The sequence below is a fragment of the Hippopotamus amphibius genome, chromosome 7 (genome assembly GCF_030028045.1).
Source record: "Hippopotamus amphibius kiboko isolate mHipAmp2 chromosome 7, mHipAmp2.hap2, whole genome shotgun sequence".
Classification (NCBI taxonomy): domain Eukaryota; kingdom Metazoa; phylum Chordata; class Mammalia; order Artiodactyla; family Hippopotamidae; genus Hippopotamus; species Hippopotamus amphibius.
In genome coordinates, this window is record NC_080192.1 from 123,630,820 (window position 1) to 123,646,625 (window position 15,806).

General features: G+C 35.5%; 1 protein-coding gene across 4 annotated transcripts in view; it reads left to right on the forward strand.

The window, feature by feature from the left end:
• The window catches only part of MEMO1 (mediator of cell motility 1), a 119,338-nt gene that overhangs the window by 40,402 nt on the left and 63,130 nt on the right, over positions 1-15,806 (forward strand). The window lies entirely within an intron of this gene.

Consider the following 15,806-nt stretch of genomic DNA (forward strand, 5'->3'; position numbering starts at 1 on the left):
ATTACTTCAAAAAGTAATTTGACTTCTCTAGATTGTCTGGTACATGATTGCTGAGGAAGTCAGAGTGAAGAAGAACTCAAATCCTGGATAGACAAATTGAAAAAAAAAAACTGTTGAAAGCATTGCATTTTCAATGGAGAAGAATTATAAAGAAATATTAATAATCAACTATACTTCAATAAAAATAAATTGAAAAATATTAATAATGTGTTTAGTCTTCTCTTTTCTGGACCATTCTTTTCGAGAATGTTTCTGTACCCTCTGATTCTATCTACTAGAAATTTGGTGATGGATATCAAACCTAGGGAAGTGAAGTAAAAGGGGAAATCCCTTCTTGGTAACAGGGACGTCTTGTCAGATTGGTCCATATGTAACCCAGTACTCCGATCCATATTTTATTGGTCAAATAGCAATTCTCTGCAGTTCGGCTTTATTTATTTTAACCTAGATTATTAATGTAGGTATTGTCTTAGGCTAACAATGATTTATTTTAGTTGGATTTAGTGGGGTTTTTTTTTTTTTTTTTTTTTTACTTATTTATTTGGCTGCGCCAAGTCTTTAGTTGTGGCACTCAGGGTCTTTGTTGTTGCCTATGGGCTTTTCGTTGCTGCGTGTGGACACTTTAGTTGTGGCCTGTGAATTCTTAGTTGTGGCATGTGGGATCTAGTTCCCTGACCAGTGATCGAATCCGGGCTCCATACATTGGGAGCACGAAGTCTTAACCACTGGACCACCAGGAAAGTCCCTGAGTTTAGTGTTTATAAGGTTTTTTCCATTGTCAATAAACATGTGTCTGCAGCATCATTATTTATGACTTCATGGTATTATGTTATATGACTGTACCATCTTTTTTTTTATGCTTAATTTTTGGGTAAGTAGTATATGGATATAGTACAAAATACAAAAGATACAAAAAGGTATACCGTGAAAGGTAAAGTTCCCCTGCTCTTAGTTCCCTTCTCAGGATGCAGTCATTGTTACCCATTTCTTTTGTATTCACCTAGAGGAATTCCACACAAATAAAAACCAGTACATAATCATGTATGGTATATATGCACACACAAAAATGGCAACATTGTATATCTTCTGTACCATGATTCTTTTTACCCTCAATTAAAAGATCTTCCATAGAGGTTTGTAAAATTTGCCTCTTTGTTTTCCAATTTATGGATCTACCATAATTTGTTTAACCAGTTTCTTTTTTGGTGGATGCTTCGATCGTTTTCAGATCTTTTGTTACATCAGTTTACACATGTGCAGTCTTATTATAAGTTAGACTTGGTCTATCCACTGGACCTGATCCACTTTTTCAGATCAAACTCTGTAAGTGAAAACTCTTAGAGAAGAAAATCTGTATTACACAGAATAGGATGAGAATGATAATGTCTACAAGTCTGTTTTGTGGTAGAAATATATAGAAAATGAAAATTCTAATTTTTCCTTTTATCTTAAGAAACTTTTATTTTTTAGCAATTGCCTGAGAATTGTTCCCTTGTGTGGGAAGTGTTATCCTATTCCTGATTCTTTCCACTAAAGCAGACTTGTTTTATTTTTCCACAAATTATGTTTTTCTATTTGGTACCAAATTATCCAGATTCACTAGTATCAACTGGCTAGTTTTAACCTAAAGAAACAGTAAAAACAAAATGTTGGTTGCAGTTGGAAGAAAATGATTCCTGGTTAGATATGCATTAAGGAAGTATTGTGGACCCAACTTTAAGCATTGGTACCACTTCAGCTTGTTGCGTTTTATGATCTAGGTTTGTGTTTCCTGACTAGAGTAGGTGACCCTGTGTTAAAGGGTAAATGTGGTGTATCTTCTTGAAGCTTCTATTTAAATTGCAGATAGGAGCATGGGAGTTTTGAAATTACTATGGATATTGTATTGTCATTTAGTTTATTACATTCACATGAATTTTTGGACTAGAAGAGAAGATATAAAAGAATTTGTATGTCACCCAGTTTCTATGAATCTGAATTTATTTTCCTTTGTCATCAGGGTTGAGTGGAAAAGCTGGAGAGACATTGATTGAAGTGAGGCTAGAAACATATTAAAAATAAACTTCTGTAAATTTTAAACAGTGGATCACCTATGGATTCAGAGTAGTTTAGAGGTAAAAATTCATACATTTATATGTTGCTAACTTGTAGATTCTGTGATTTATTTATGTATTGAAAACAGTTTATAACTAATATAAACCGTCCAAGAGTCTTTGAGCTGCATTCATTTGTATATTCATTTGTGTAGCATGTGCACTTGAACGCCTTTATGGCAGTGGCCCCACATTTTAGTGTGTATCACAGTCACCTGAGAGCTTGTTAAAAGCTTATTAAAAATTCCAGGTAACCATCCCCAGAGATTGTGATGACATAGTGATCTCCTTTTAAATAAACACATTAGATGATTCTGGTCTGTAGACCACTCTTTGACTATTATAGGAAAAAGAATTGTTACTAGAAGTTAAAAAAAATACCCCATTACTTAAAAAAATTTAATGTCGGGAGAATATAAAAGTCTTTAGGACTGTGAGTGATTTAAAACAGTAGCATAATGCAGCATAATAGGCTCAGTTTTGAATTTGACCTGTCTACTGTAAAGGCCAATAGATTGTAGTTGTTTGCTAAACATTAATAATGGATAACTTGTGACTGGCAGGAATACTCAACAATCATGTTGCTATTCCATGGTCCAAGTAGAATACGTATCGTAAGAGTCAAAATATATTTTTCTTAGGCATTTAAATTGCTTTGATTGAAGAAATAGAATGATTTATTTTGAAATGCCAAATATAATTGAGGTCAGGCATTAAATTTTAATTTTTATTAAATGAGGGATGAGTTAAATTAATCTTTTAAAATACTATTTTGAGGATAATGGTGAGGGTGTGGTGAAATAGGTATTGTTCATGCATGGTGCATGACTATGAATGGATGCAATTTTGGATAATGTTTTGAATATATGTATTGAAATCTTAAAAAAGACTCATTGATTTACATAGTAATTCCATTCTGAGAATCTCAAAAGGAGATAATTTAAAATATGGAAATAGAGATACATATTATAGAATTGTTTATAATAGCACAAAAAATTGGAAAGAACCTAAACATCTTATATTAATGTTTAAGGAAGAAGTAATCCATTTACACAAAGAAATCTTATTTAGCCATAAAATGTCTTTAAAGAGTTCATAATATAGGGAAATATTTATGTATAGTGTTATGTAAATAAAAGCAGGTTACAGAACTGTATGTCATTTAAAAAAATTTATTTATTTATTTATTTATTTATTTATTTATTGGCTGTGTTGGGTCTTCGTTGCTGCACATGGGTTTTCTCTAGTTGCACAGAGAGGGGGCTACTCTTTGTTGTGGTGTGCGGGCTCCTCACTGCAGTGACTTCTCTTGTAGTGGAGCACGGACTCTAGGTGCATGGGCTTCAGTAGTTGTGGCACATGGGCTCTAAAGCACAGACTCAATAGTTGTGGCACACGGGCTTAGTTGCTCTGCAGCATGTGGGATCTTCCTGGAGCAGGGATCGAACCCGTGTCCCCTGCATTGGCAGGTGGATTCTTAACCACTGCACCACCTAGGAAGCCCCAGAATTGTATATCATTTTAAAGACTAGAAGAAAACTTGGAAAATATTAATTTAAAAAAAAATAATTGTGGGATTATTATTTTCTTCCCTTCCTAATACGTATTCCTGCAAATTTCTGTACTGAACATATATTTTTTTATAATGAAGAAAGCAGACAAAAATCTATATCTTGATCTTAGAAAAGAGTTTAGGTTAGATACTATATATTACCAGGCATTCTCAGATTTCCCTGGTGGTCCAGTGGCTAAGACTCCACGCTTCCAGTGCAGGGGGCCTGGGTTCCATCCCTGGTCAGGGAACTAGATTCCACATGCAGCAACTAAGAGTTCGCATGCCGTAACTAAAATCCTGCATGCCGCAACTAAAAGAACCCGCATGCCACAACTAACACCTGGAAAACAAACAAACAAACAAACATTAAATAAAAAACAAAACCAAACAAAAAAACCCAGGCACTCTCAAGGAATTTAGTGGCATCATTTGATAGGGATTGGTAATTTGTTTACAAACAGAATAGGAGTAGAAATAGGGATTCCAAATTAATAGAGTGTTACAGGGATCAATGCTGAACCTATTTTCATATTATGGTTTTGTAAATCACCTCAAGGGAGAAATACACTGTGATCCTTCAAATTTGAAGCCCTTTTAGGTATGGAATGCCAACGGAATTGGTATTAACTATATGAAAATTTTGAGAGACTGTATATGAGTGGGTAGAAAAGTGGTAAGTGATAACCACTTGCCAGATGTGGGTTGGTTGGTATGCACTGAAGATCTTTCATTTGGGTAGTTATTTGCCCCATGGATTGTATTCTGAACTACAGAATTTAGCAGAAAATATAAACAAATTCTTAAAATGTTCATAATTTTAGTGGGTAATAAGGAATCCAGGATACTTGGATTTGATCTAACCCTTAGAGGTTTGTATCAAGGAAAACAATAGTATTGTTCATAGCAAGGTTTTTTTTTATTGTTGTTTTCTATTCTTTTGGTTTGATACAGTACTGCTCTGGGTGGGTTTTGAGTCAGATTCAGTGAGACAGTTCTTGTGTTCTTGTGTTCCCAAGGGCATATTATTTTCTGTATGAGGAGTCCTGTCTTAGATACATAAAAACAAACAGCATCCTTTGAGATGTATCTAAAAATAAGATACTTAGTTTTGAGAATAGCATAGCAATAAGTTCTAAGTATATGGTCACAGTAAGACAGTAATGAGAGAAAGGATTTGGGGAGAACTGCTGAAATGTTATTTTTTAAATTAAATGAGGTTATTATAGTCAGTAAGCCTTCTGAGAAACACTTTTCATTGTAGTGAGAAGCGGTTCCCAAATGCTGGTTTTGGATGAATGTTTTTACTGTTCTGCATTGAAATAAAAAAATAACATTGTGGAGAATGTGGTTTTCATAGAGCTACTATATTTCATTGATTTTAAGATGTACGTTTTCCCACATTTTAACATTTCTGAAATTGAAATGTGTTTTACAATCAATGACATCTTTAAATCATTGCCAGTTGTGAAATAGTTGTCACTGCGTACGCAGACTCAATAATTAATCCTATTGGTGTGACTAGACAACTGCAACCCATTGGTGTTTCCAGTAACATACCATTTAAGGACCATTTATGAGAGATGAACATTCTTTTTCGTAAGATCAGGAAAGATATAGTATCAAGACTTGAACAATGTGTGTCAGTTGCTTGGACGAGAGTCCCGAGGCAATAGAGGAACATTTTTAAAAGATATATCACATCACCAGTATCATATCACCAATTCCTTAAATGGTACAGAGGATGATATTATGAAAAAACAGGGTCACTGAGTTAAAAAGCAATTTAGATATCAGATTGTGAATGTGAAGAAAATTTTAAGAGTATCTTGAATTCATTTTGCTTTTGTTCTTTCACATTAACATGTGTTATGAAAATCCATATCTAAATAAGTTTAAGAACTTTTCCAATAAATATAAAAATTCTAAGTGATAGGAAACCATCTGTCCTATTTTATTTATTTATTTTTATTTATTTATTTTTATATTTTTTTTTAATGATGTAAGACTGTTGACTTTTTTTTTTTTTAGCAATCATACCTTTTTAGAAATTCCTGTTTATTTTTTTATTGGCTGTGTTAGGTCTTCTTTGCTGTACGCAGACTTCAGTTGCAGCGAGCGGGGTCTACTCTTCATTGTGGTGTGTGGGCTCCTCATTGTGGTGGCTTCTCTTCTTGCAGAGCATGGGCTGTAGGCTTGCAGGGCTCAATAGTTGTGGCTCATGGGCTCTAGAGCACAGGCTCAATAGTTGTGACGCACAGGCTTAGTTGCTCCGCAGCATGTGGGATCTTCCTGGAGCAGGGATCAAACCCGTGTCCCCTGCATTGGCAGGCAGATTCTTAACCACTGTGCCACCTAGGAAGTCCCTGTCCTATTTTAATTGGAAGGTTTTTTATTTTCTTTCTTTCTTTCTTTCTTTCTTTCTTTCTTTCTTTCTTTCTTTCTTTCTTTTCCTTTCTTTCTGATATATAAAACAATGGTGCACCTTCTTGGAGTCAATGAAATGTGGTTATTCAGTTTAAAGGACTGAGATTATCTTAAAATTGTGTGTTTATTAATTTTTGGTGTTAAGATATTTATTTTAAGAAATCATGGCAATCACAGATAAATGGTTGATATATTGTAAATGTCCTTTCTTGAGAAAACTAAGTGTCCATCAACAGATGAATGGATAAAGATGTAGTATATGTACAGTATATAGTGGAGTATTACTCAGCCACAGAAAAGAATGAAATGATGCCGTTTATGGCAAATGGATGGACCTAGAGATTATCATACTAAGTAAGGTCAGACAGAGAAAGATGAATATGATATCACTTATATGTGGAATCTAAAAAAGTGTTACAAATGAACTTATTTACAAAACAGAAATAGACTCACAGATGTAGAAAACAAACTTATGGTTACCAGAGGGGAAAAGCAGGGGCTAGGGATAAATTAGGAATTTGACAGATTAGCAGATAAATAGTGATGTATGTAAAATAAAGGACAAGGATTTACTATACAGCACAGGGAACTATATTCAATATCTTGTAATAACCTATAATGGAAAAGAACCTGAAAAAGAATACACACACACACACACACACACACACACACACACACACACCCCTGAATCACTTTGCTGTACACCTGAAACTAAGACAACATTGAAAATCAGCTATACTTGAATTAAAAATTTTTAATTGATAATGTATCATCTCATTTTACCTGCATAATATATTGATAGTGAAGTAACATGACATTATTATTGATATGGAAATTAAACCATCTGTAATGACAAAATCTGTTTTGAGATGAGAGCTCATGTTTTTGACATTTTGGACTTGTCAATACTTTAATCTTTTTAATATAAAATATATAATTAGAATAGAACTAAATATAGAAAACCAGGATCCATCTTGCTACAAATTTCGTAATCATGATAATTATCATTGTACAACCAGTACTGTGCTGGGTAATGTTTTCATTTTTTTTATATACAAAATACCTCAAGGCAACATTATATTCTTTTGAATAAATTTGCTGTCTGTACTTCAAATAAAGTTGACATGTGCAAAAAAAAGATTGCAGCTCGATTTTGGTCCCTTAAATTTCTTTTGAAATTTTATTGACCTGTAACATTCAGAGATCCAGGAGGCACTGCTATAAAAAGTCTAGCATATTAATCTTTATTTATTTTTGTATTTTGGTTGTGCTGCACGGCATACAGGATGGTTTCCCAACCGGGGATCGAACCCAGGGCTCTGCAGTGAGAGAGCTGAATCCTAACCACTAGGCCACCAGGGAACTCCCTAGCATATTAATCTTTTTTTTTTTAAATAAATAAATTTATTTATTTATTTATTTATTGTTTGCATTGGGTCTTTGTTGCTGCACACAGGTTTTCTCTACTTGTGGTGAGCGGGGGCTGCTCTTCATTGTGGTGTGTGGGCTTCTCATTGCGGTGGCTTCTCTTGTTGTGGAGCACAGACTTTAGGCTCGTGGGCTTCAGTAGTTGCAGTGGGCTTTAGTAGTTGCAGCACATGGACTCAATAGTTGTTACTCATGGGCTCTAGAGTGCAGGCTCGATAGTTGTGGCGCACAGGCTTAGTTGCTCCTCGGCATGTGGGATCTTCCTGGAGCAGGGATCGAACCCCATGTCCCCTGCATTGGCAGGCAGATTCTTAATCACTGCGCCCCCTAGGAAGTACCCCTAGCATGTTAATCTTATCATTTTTAGACTTTCCACCGCAGGTTAGAGGTTATTTCTTAGTTTGGTTTTAACAGATTTGACAGATTTAGAGTGATTAAGAAGAAAATACCAGGTGCTGACAACCTACTGTTTTGGCTTTGCATGTTTTGCTTTTGCTTTGTCTCTTGTTACTTTGTTTTAACCAGTCATGTAGAGTTAATGTTTACTGTGCAGGTACCACTTAAAAAAGAGTGTTACAAAAAAGTTGTGATAGTTGATCATTCTTTACCTTATGTATGTGGAATACTTTGAGCAGCACTGGAAGGCTCCTCCCCTAACCAAAAATGTTCTTCCTACTAGCTTGTCCTGGTGTCTGAAATTAGCATCTTACAGCCATTCTTTGGATTTAAGACATTGACAATTATAAAGTGCCATAAAGGCAGGTGTCTCTCCTGTCTTTTTTTATTGCTGTAACTTCAGCATCCATCCCACTGCCTGGTGTATAAATAGCTGTTCCATAAATATTTATTCAGTTAACAAGCGAAAGCAAATTATAACATGATTGGTCATAGTTAACCTTATGATATAATAGTTTGTTAAATAACTGGTAGAAAATACAGCTGTATGGTGACTGAAACACAATTCAGATAAAATTCTAGGAAAGGTAAGTGACAGGACTAGAATAGTCCTCAGGCTTTTTGAAGTGTATTCTACTTTCCCCTTTTTAAGGAACCTACTTCATGTCAGAAAGTACGGAATTTCCTACCAGACAGTAACTGTTCTTTATTATCTGTTGATTGACAAAGCAGATGATTAAAAAAAGTGAAAGAAATTTCATTACCACTTTTAAATGAATATGTATTTCTTAATCTGTAGTTGATAGATCTTATGTTTTTCTAGAGATTTATTTTATCTTTAGATAAAGCTTATTATGCATATAGATTTGTGGAGTCATTGGGGTCCGAGTCCCTTTTTTTGGTTGGCAACCATTGATCTAGACTTGCTACTGGAGTGTGGTCTATAAGCCAGCAAACATTGCTGTTACATGTGGAGCATATTAGAAATGTAGGATCTCAGGCCCTACTCCAGACCTAGAGAATCATAATTAGTATTTTAATAAGATCCTTAGGTGGTTCAATTGCACATTGTTTGAAACTGGTTTATAGAATACATGATTTTTGTTCAGTCAGGAGGCCACTGAAATATTTTTTTCTCTCCAAAGAGGAATAGAGGAGCAGACTAAAGAGTTAAAAATCATTTTGACTTACTGAATTACCTTATTTTAGAATGGTTCTGTTACTTTGTTGCATAGGAATTCCTGAAAAGCTGGTGTGTGTGTGTGTGTGTGTGTGTGTGTGTGTGTTTAATATCTCTGTAGTTTTGTCACTATGCAAATAAACTTACTTGTGAAATATTGTTTGGTTTAAGTGGGACTCAAACAGAAGTGTATTGACTTGCCTATATAGCATGTTATTTATTGTCTGTTTCTTATGGAAATACCTTAGCATTGATCTTTTGGGAACCTACTTTTATCCAAGGGAGTAATGCCCATTTATTCCTCTCAGGGCAGGGTCACACAGCCATGAAGTAGTTTTGCTGGGATTTTTGGCTGGTATTTTTGCTTTTGCTTTTTCCATTCGTCAATGTGCCTTCAAATTCAGTGGTATTTGAGAAACAAAGCATGCATTCTACATCATCTTCATGTATTAAGCATACCATATTGCCAAGTATTAGCCTCTGTGGAAGAATGCAGATTAATTTATTTGACACTTTATAGATCAACAATTAAGGCAGCCATTTGTAATAAATATATACACTCAGTTATCTTACTTAAAAATGATTATGAAACTTGTAGTTTGACTTTCACCTTAGGATCCTTCTGAAGAAACTGGTCATTTTACAGAAGGACTGTTTAGAAAGCTTGGTTTAGTGCTTAAAACCAGTGAAGTTGATGGCAGTAGGGTGGCTGAATTGGGAGATATTAGTTTCATTGTTTTTATTTATTTTTAAATTTGTTCGTGACATGCAAATACTTATTTTAAGTTAACATGAAATTTATTAGGCAGCTAAAATTTTAATTTACTTTGAAATTAGAAACTATTTTTCCTTGAATTAGTAATGAAATTATTTAATATAAGTTTTTTGGTAACTGTTCTTAAATATGTTTTAAAAATAAAGTATGTCATTTGCTGCATCAGACCTTTTTTATACTTCGGCAATTTACAGATGGGCTAGCCATTTATAAACTTGACTCATTTATGTGTATAGTCCTAAACAGAAGGATTTCCAAATCCATATATGCTTCATCTCAATGGATATTTGGCAAATACAAATTAGAAGAAACAAAGGGATACAATTTCTTACCCATGAAATTGGCAAAAATTAAAAATTCTGATAGTATCAGATATTGGTAAGAATGTAGGGAAATGGGAATTTTTTTTATACATCTTTTTTGGAGTATAATTGCTTTACAATGTTGTATTAGTTTCTGCTGTACAACAAAGTGAATCAGCTACATGTATACATATATCTCCATATCCCCTTCCTCTTGAGCCTCCCTCTCACCCTCTCTATCCAACCCCGTTAGGTTGTCACAAAGCATCAAGCTGATCTCCCTGTGCTATGCAGCAGCTTCCCACTAGCTGTCTGCTTTACATTTGATAGTATATATATGTCAGTGCTACTCTCTCACTACGTCCCAGCCTCCCTTTCTCCCCCTGTCCACTCCCCCATATCCTCAAGTCCGTTCTCTATGTCTGTGTTGTTATTCCTGTCTTGCCACTAGGTTCATCAGTACCATTTTTCTGGATTTCATATATATGCATTAGCATACAGTATTTGTTTTTCTCTTTGTGACTTACTTAACTCTGTGTGACATACTCTAGGTCCATCCACCTCACTACAAATAACTCAGTTTCGTTCCTTTTTATGGTTGAGTAGTATTCCATTGTACGTATGTGCCACATCTTCTTTATCCGTTCATCTGTCGATGGACATTTAGGTTGTTTCCATGTCCTGGATATTGTAAATGGTGCTGCAGTGAACATTGTGTTACATGTATCTTTTTGAATTATGGTTTTCTCAGGGTATATGCCCAGGAGTGGGATTACTGGGTCATATGGTAGTTCTATTTTTCATTTTTCTTTTTCTTTTTTCTTTTTTTTTTAGTTTAATCCCAGAAGCTTTTATTCTGCATTTAAGTTACAGAAACATATTTCTCCCACCTTGTCATAGAGGTGAGAAACCAAACATACTCATTTGAAATAAAACTTTTCCATAGATTACATTCAATTTTCTTTTACAAGATATTGCAAAATTCCAAATAATTAAAATCAAATCATTGAAAATAATCATCTCTGTATTGCCTTGTATGCTTTCAAGAGTCTTCATATGCTTCAGTTAAGTTTTTTTATTATATTTCTTTCTTTCTTTTTATTTATTTATTTATTTATTATTTTTTGGGGCGTACACCAAGTTCAATCATCTGTTTTTATACACATATCCCCATATTCCCTCCCTCCCTCAACTCCCCCCCACCCTCCCTCGAGTCCCCCCCACCCTCCCCTTCCCAGTCCTCTAAGGCATCTTCCATCCTCTAGTTGGACTCCCTTTGTTATAAAACAACTTCCCACTGGCTATCTATTTTACAGTTGGTAATATATATATGTCATTTTTTATGGAATCTCCATACAGTTCTCCATAGTGACTGTATTGATTTACATTCCCACCAACAGTGCAGGAGTGCTCCCTTTTCTCCACAGCCTCTCCAGCATTTATTGTTTCTAGATTTTTTCATCATGGCCATTCTAACCGGTGTGAGGTGATACCTCATTGTAGTTTTGATTTGCATTTCTCTAATGATTAGTGATGTTGAGCATCTTTTTATGTGTTTGTTGGCCACCTGTATGTCTTCTTTGGAGAAATGTCTATTTAGGTCTTCTGCCTGGGAAATGGGAATTTTGAGCCATAGCTGATGTTGGAGAAATATAATTTAAACCAAAACCTCCTGCCATCTCAGAAAACCTCTCTTCAAAGGTAGAGGAGGAAAAGAAAACAGTTTTAGTTTTCACTGAGTATTAAGCTAGAATATGATGCACATCACCAGCTGCCTGCTAAGAGATTGCAGAGACCTAAAGAGCGCTCATCCTTTTATGTGGCTAAGCAGATAAAACCCATTACATGCATATTCTTAAGATAAATTATAAGCAGTGTTCAAGTAAGAGGACTTGATAGCAACAGTTGTCACACATAGGTCATCCTAAATTCACTTGGTAATTGGGGTGACCATATGTATTAGCTAATCGCTTTACCCAAAGGAAAAATAAGCTTATGTATTTTTATGACAGGAGGTAATTTTGCAACTTGGGGCTAGGTGGCCCTCTAAAGTTAGGCTCCTATCCTCCCACAGAAACTGGCAGAAAGGAGCACTATCTCCCTTGATGATCACATTTCAAAGAGATGGCTTTTGGGTCCTTGAGAAAGATGGTCCCGAGTTGCTGGTTAGAGGCTTACTTAGCTTAGTTTTATTTTTATTTTATTAAAAATTTTTTTTATTGAAGTATAATTGATTTACAGTGATGTATGTTTCAGGTGTACAGTGAAGTGAGTCACAGTTATACATATACACATATCCACTCTTTTTTAGATTCTATTCCCATATAGGCCATTACAGAGTATTGAGTAGAATTCCCTGTGCCATATAGTAGGTCCTTATTAGTTATCTATTTTATGTATAGTGATGTGCATATGTCAGTCCCAGTCTTTCAGTTTACACCGCCCCCCCATCACCTGGTAATAAGTTTGCTTTCTACATCTGTAACTATTTTTGTTTTGTGGATAAGTTCGTTTGTACCATTTTTTTAGATTCCACATATAAGTGATATCATATGATATTTATTTAGCTTTTTAAAAGATTTATATACATTTCAATGACAAAGAATTTATAATTACTGATTTTTAAAGAAAAGTGTATGTGGAGTGTCTCTGCTCTTATTTTTAACAGGGAGAATTAAATCTCTTTTTTTTTAAATTTGTTCTTACACTGGTGAGTAAATTGATCTGCCTCCCTCACTGGGCAATTTAGTAGTGTTCTAGTAAAGTTGAAGATGTTCATGCTCAATGATCCAGCACTTTTACTTCTAGATAAATCACAGGGAAACTCTTAACCCACATTCATGAGAGACTTGTAGCATTGTATACTAACAGTGAAACAATGAAACAACCAAAATGCCTGTGAGTAGAATGATGAATAGATACACTTTGGTATATTCATACATTACAATACTATACAGCGTTGAAAATGAATAAAGTAGAGCTACATATATCAATATGAATAATTCTTAAAAATAATGTGACTAAAACTAGTTTAGAAGAATAGGCACGGTATATTTATATAACATTTAGGGGAGGGGCACACTTTATCCCATAACAGGAGCTAACTCTTCAGTGAGGCTTCATGTATGCCAGGCACTGTGCTAGGTGCTTTTTTTTTTTTTTTTTTGGCACACGGGCTTAGTTGCTCCGCGGCATGTGGGATCTTCCTGGAGCTGGGATCGAACCCATGACCTCTGCATTGGCAGGCGGATTCTTAACCACTGCGCCACCTAGGAAGCCCTTTATATAACATTTAAAAACAAAAACAAAAAAAACATGCAGAACAAAATAATACATGTATTACTTATGGATGCATATATTAGTAAATGTATAATGCAATAAATAATAAACACCAAAATCAGAAAGTGGTTAACTTGGTCACCTTAGGAGGTAGGTATGTAATAGGATCAGCAAGGAATTCAACTTTGTCTTTAATATTTTATATCTTTTTTTAAAAAAAAGTTATTATTTGGTTGGTTGCACTGGGTCTTAGTTGTGGCAGGCAGGCCCCTTAGTTGTGGCTCACCGGCTCCTTAGTTGCAGCATGTGGGCTCCTTAGTTGTGGCAGGCAAATTCTTAGTTGCGGCATGCATGTGGGATCTAGTTCCATGATGGGGGATTGAACCCGGACCCCCTGCATTGGGAGTCCAGAGTCTTATCCACTGCACCACCAGGGAAGCCCCTAATATTTTTTTTCTTAATAAAAGAAGATCTTAAGTAAATAAGATAGAATGTTAAGATTAAATTTATTTCATCTGTCAATCCTTCGGTGTTTGTTATATTATTACCCAGGTTCTTTTGTAATGTTTAAATATTTTTTGATTCAAAGTTTAAAAAGAGACAGCCAGGGACTTCCCTGGTGGCGCAATGGTTAAGAATCTGCCTGCCAATGCAGGGGACACAGGTTTGATCCCTGCTCCAGGAAGATCCCACATGCCACGGAGCAACTAAGCCCGCGAGCCACAAGTACTGAGCCTGAGCTCTAGAGCCTGCGAGCCACAACTACTGAGCCCATGAGCTACAACTACTGAAGCTGTTGTGCCTAGAATTCATGCTCCGCAACAAGAGAAGCCACTTCAATAAGAAGCCCGTGCACGGCAACGAAGCGTAGCCCTTGCTCGCCACAACTAGAGAAAAGCCTGTGAGCAGCAATGGAGACCCAACACAGCCAAAATAAATAAATAAAATAATACAATAAAATAAAATGAAATAAGATTAAAAAAAAAAAAAGGGACAGCCAGAGGAAAGGGGGCCAGAGAAATAGGGTGGTAGCTGGGGGGAAATCAGTTCGCTGGTATTGCATATTTGCACGCTAATGATAATGAGCTAGTAAAAAGGGGCAAGTTAGTGCAGGAGTCAAGGACAGTTGTTAAGAGCAGAGTCCTTGAGTAAGAAAAACAAAGTGGGATCCAGTGCAGAAGTAATTTGTTTGGCTTTTGCTAGGAGCAAGGACAATTTGTTGAAACAGGAGGAAAGCAGAATAAGTGGTGGGGAGAGGAAGTAGTTCTCTTCTGAATTTGGAGTGATTAATATTCAGGTTTGCCTGGGACTGGGTTGTTTCCCAGGATGCAGGACTTCCAGTGCTAAAACTGACAAAGTCCTGAGCAAACCAGGATGGTTGGTTATTCTGCTTCTGCTTGTTTTTCCTCAACAAAAGGAAAAGTTAAAAGTGAAAATTTTGATCCCCTACTGGGAGTGGGAAGAGGATGCTGGTTTAAGGTAAAAGGAGAAGCTGTATGAAGTAATTCTCTATCTTAAAGATGTGGGAACAAATTTACTAGGTTGTTGTGGTATGATTTCTGAGCTTTGTTTGATAAGGGTCTGCTGAAATTTATGAGTATAATTTCAAAGTTCATGTGGTTGTGTTTCTTTACAGTCTCATTCAACTGTTCAGGTGGAGGTGCTTTGTTAAGTGGAAGGTTGTTTTTAACTATGATTTGACTGTGATGGAGGAAGAGAGGAGCAGAGGAGGGAGGCCATAGGCAAGGAATTGATTATAGTGATGGATCATCAAATCTCAGGATGGGTATAAAAAGTGAAGAAGAGAGGGTGAAGGACAGTTGGATAAGTGACTCCAACAGATTTCTAGAAGTGAACTAGAATGATAGGAAGTGAAGAGAGTGGGATGCTTGAAATCGAGATTTTTGAGGTGATGTAGTTACTGGTTATCGATATGATGATGGGCAAAGGGGGCTGGAGTAGATAGAAGAAAAGATCATTGAGTGTGGTAACAATCATTCTATGGATGTGATTTTAGTGGTTAAGGCAGGTTTTGGTACTCTAAAAAATATTCAGTTATTTTCTTTTCATATACTATAGTTTTTCTTGTTTTATTTTGTTTGATCATTGCCTCGAATTATAGCTTGTATTGTTTTTCACAAATGAGGATGGTTATAAATAAATAAGTGGATGGGTAAAAGCAAATTTTGTTTAATCAGTACTTGTCTTTATCATATGGCTTGCTACTAGAAACTTTGTAGTTAGTTAAATTTCAAACATTAACATCCAAGATGATGATCCACTGCCCAGTAAGCTATTTTAGTCCCAAATAGGTTCATGTATGGTTATTGGTACTGAATTACTTTGCTCACTCCAGTTTCTCTCTTTCTCATTT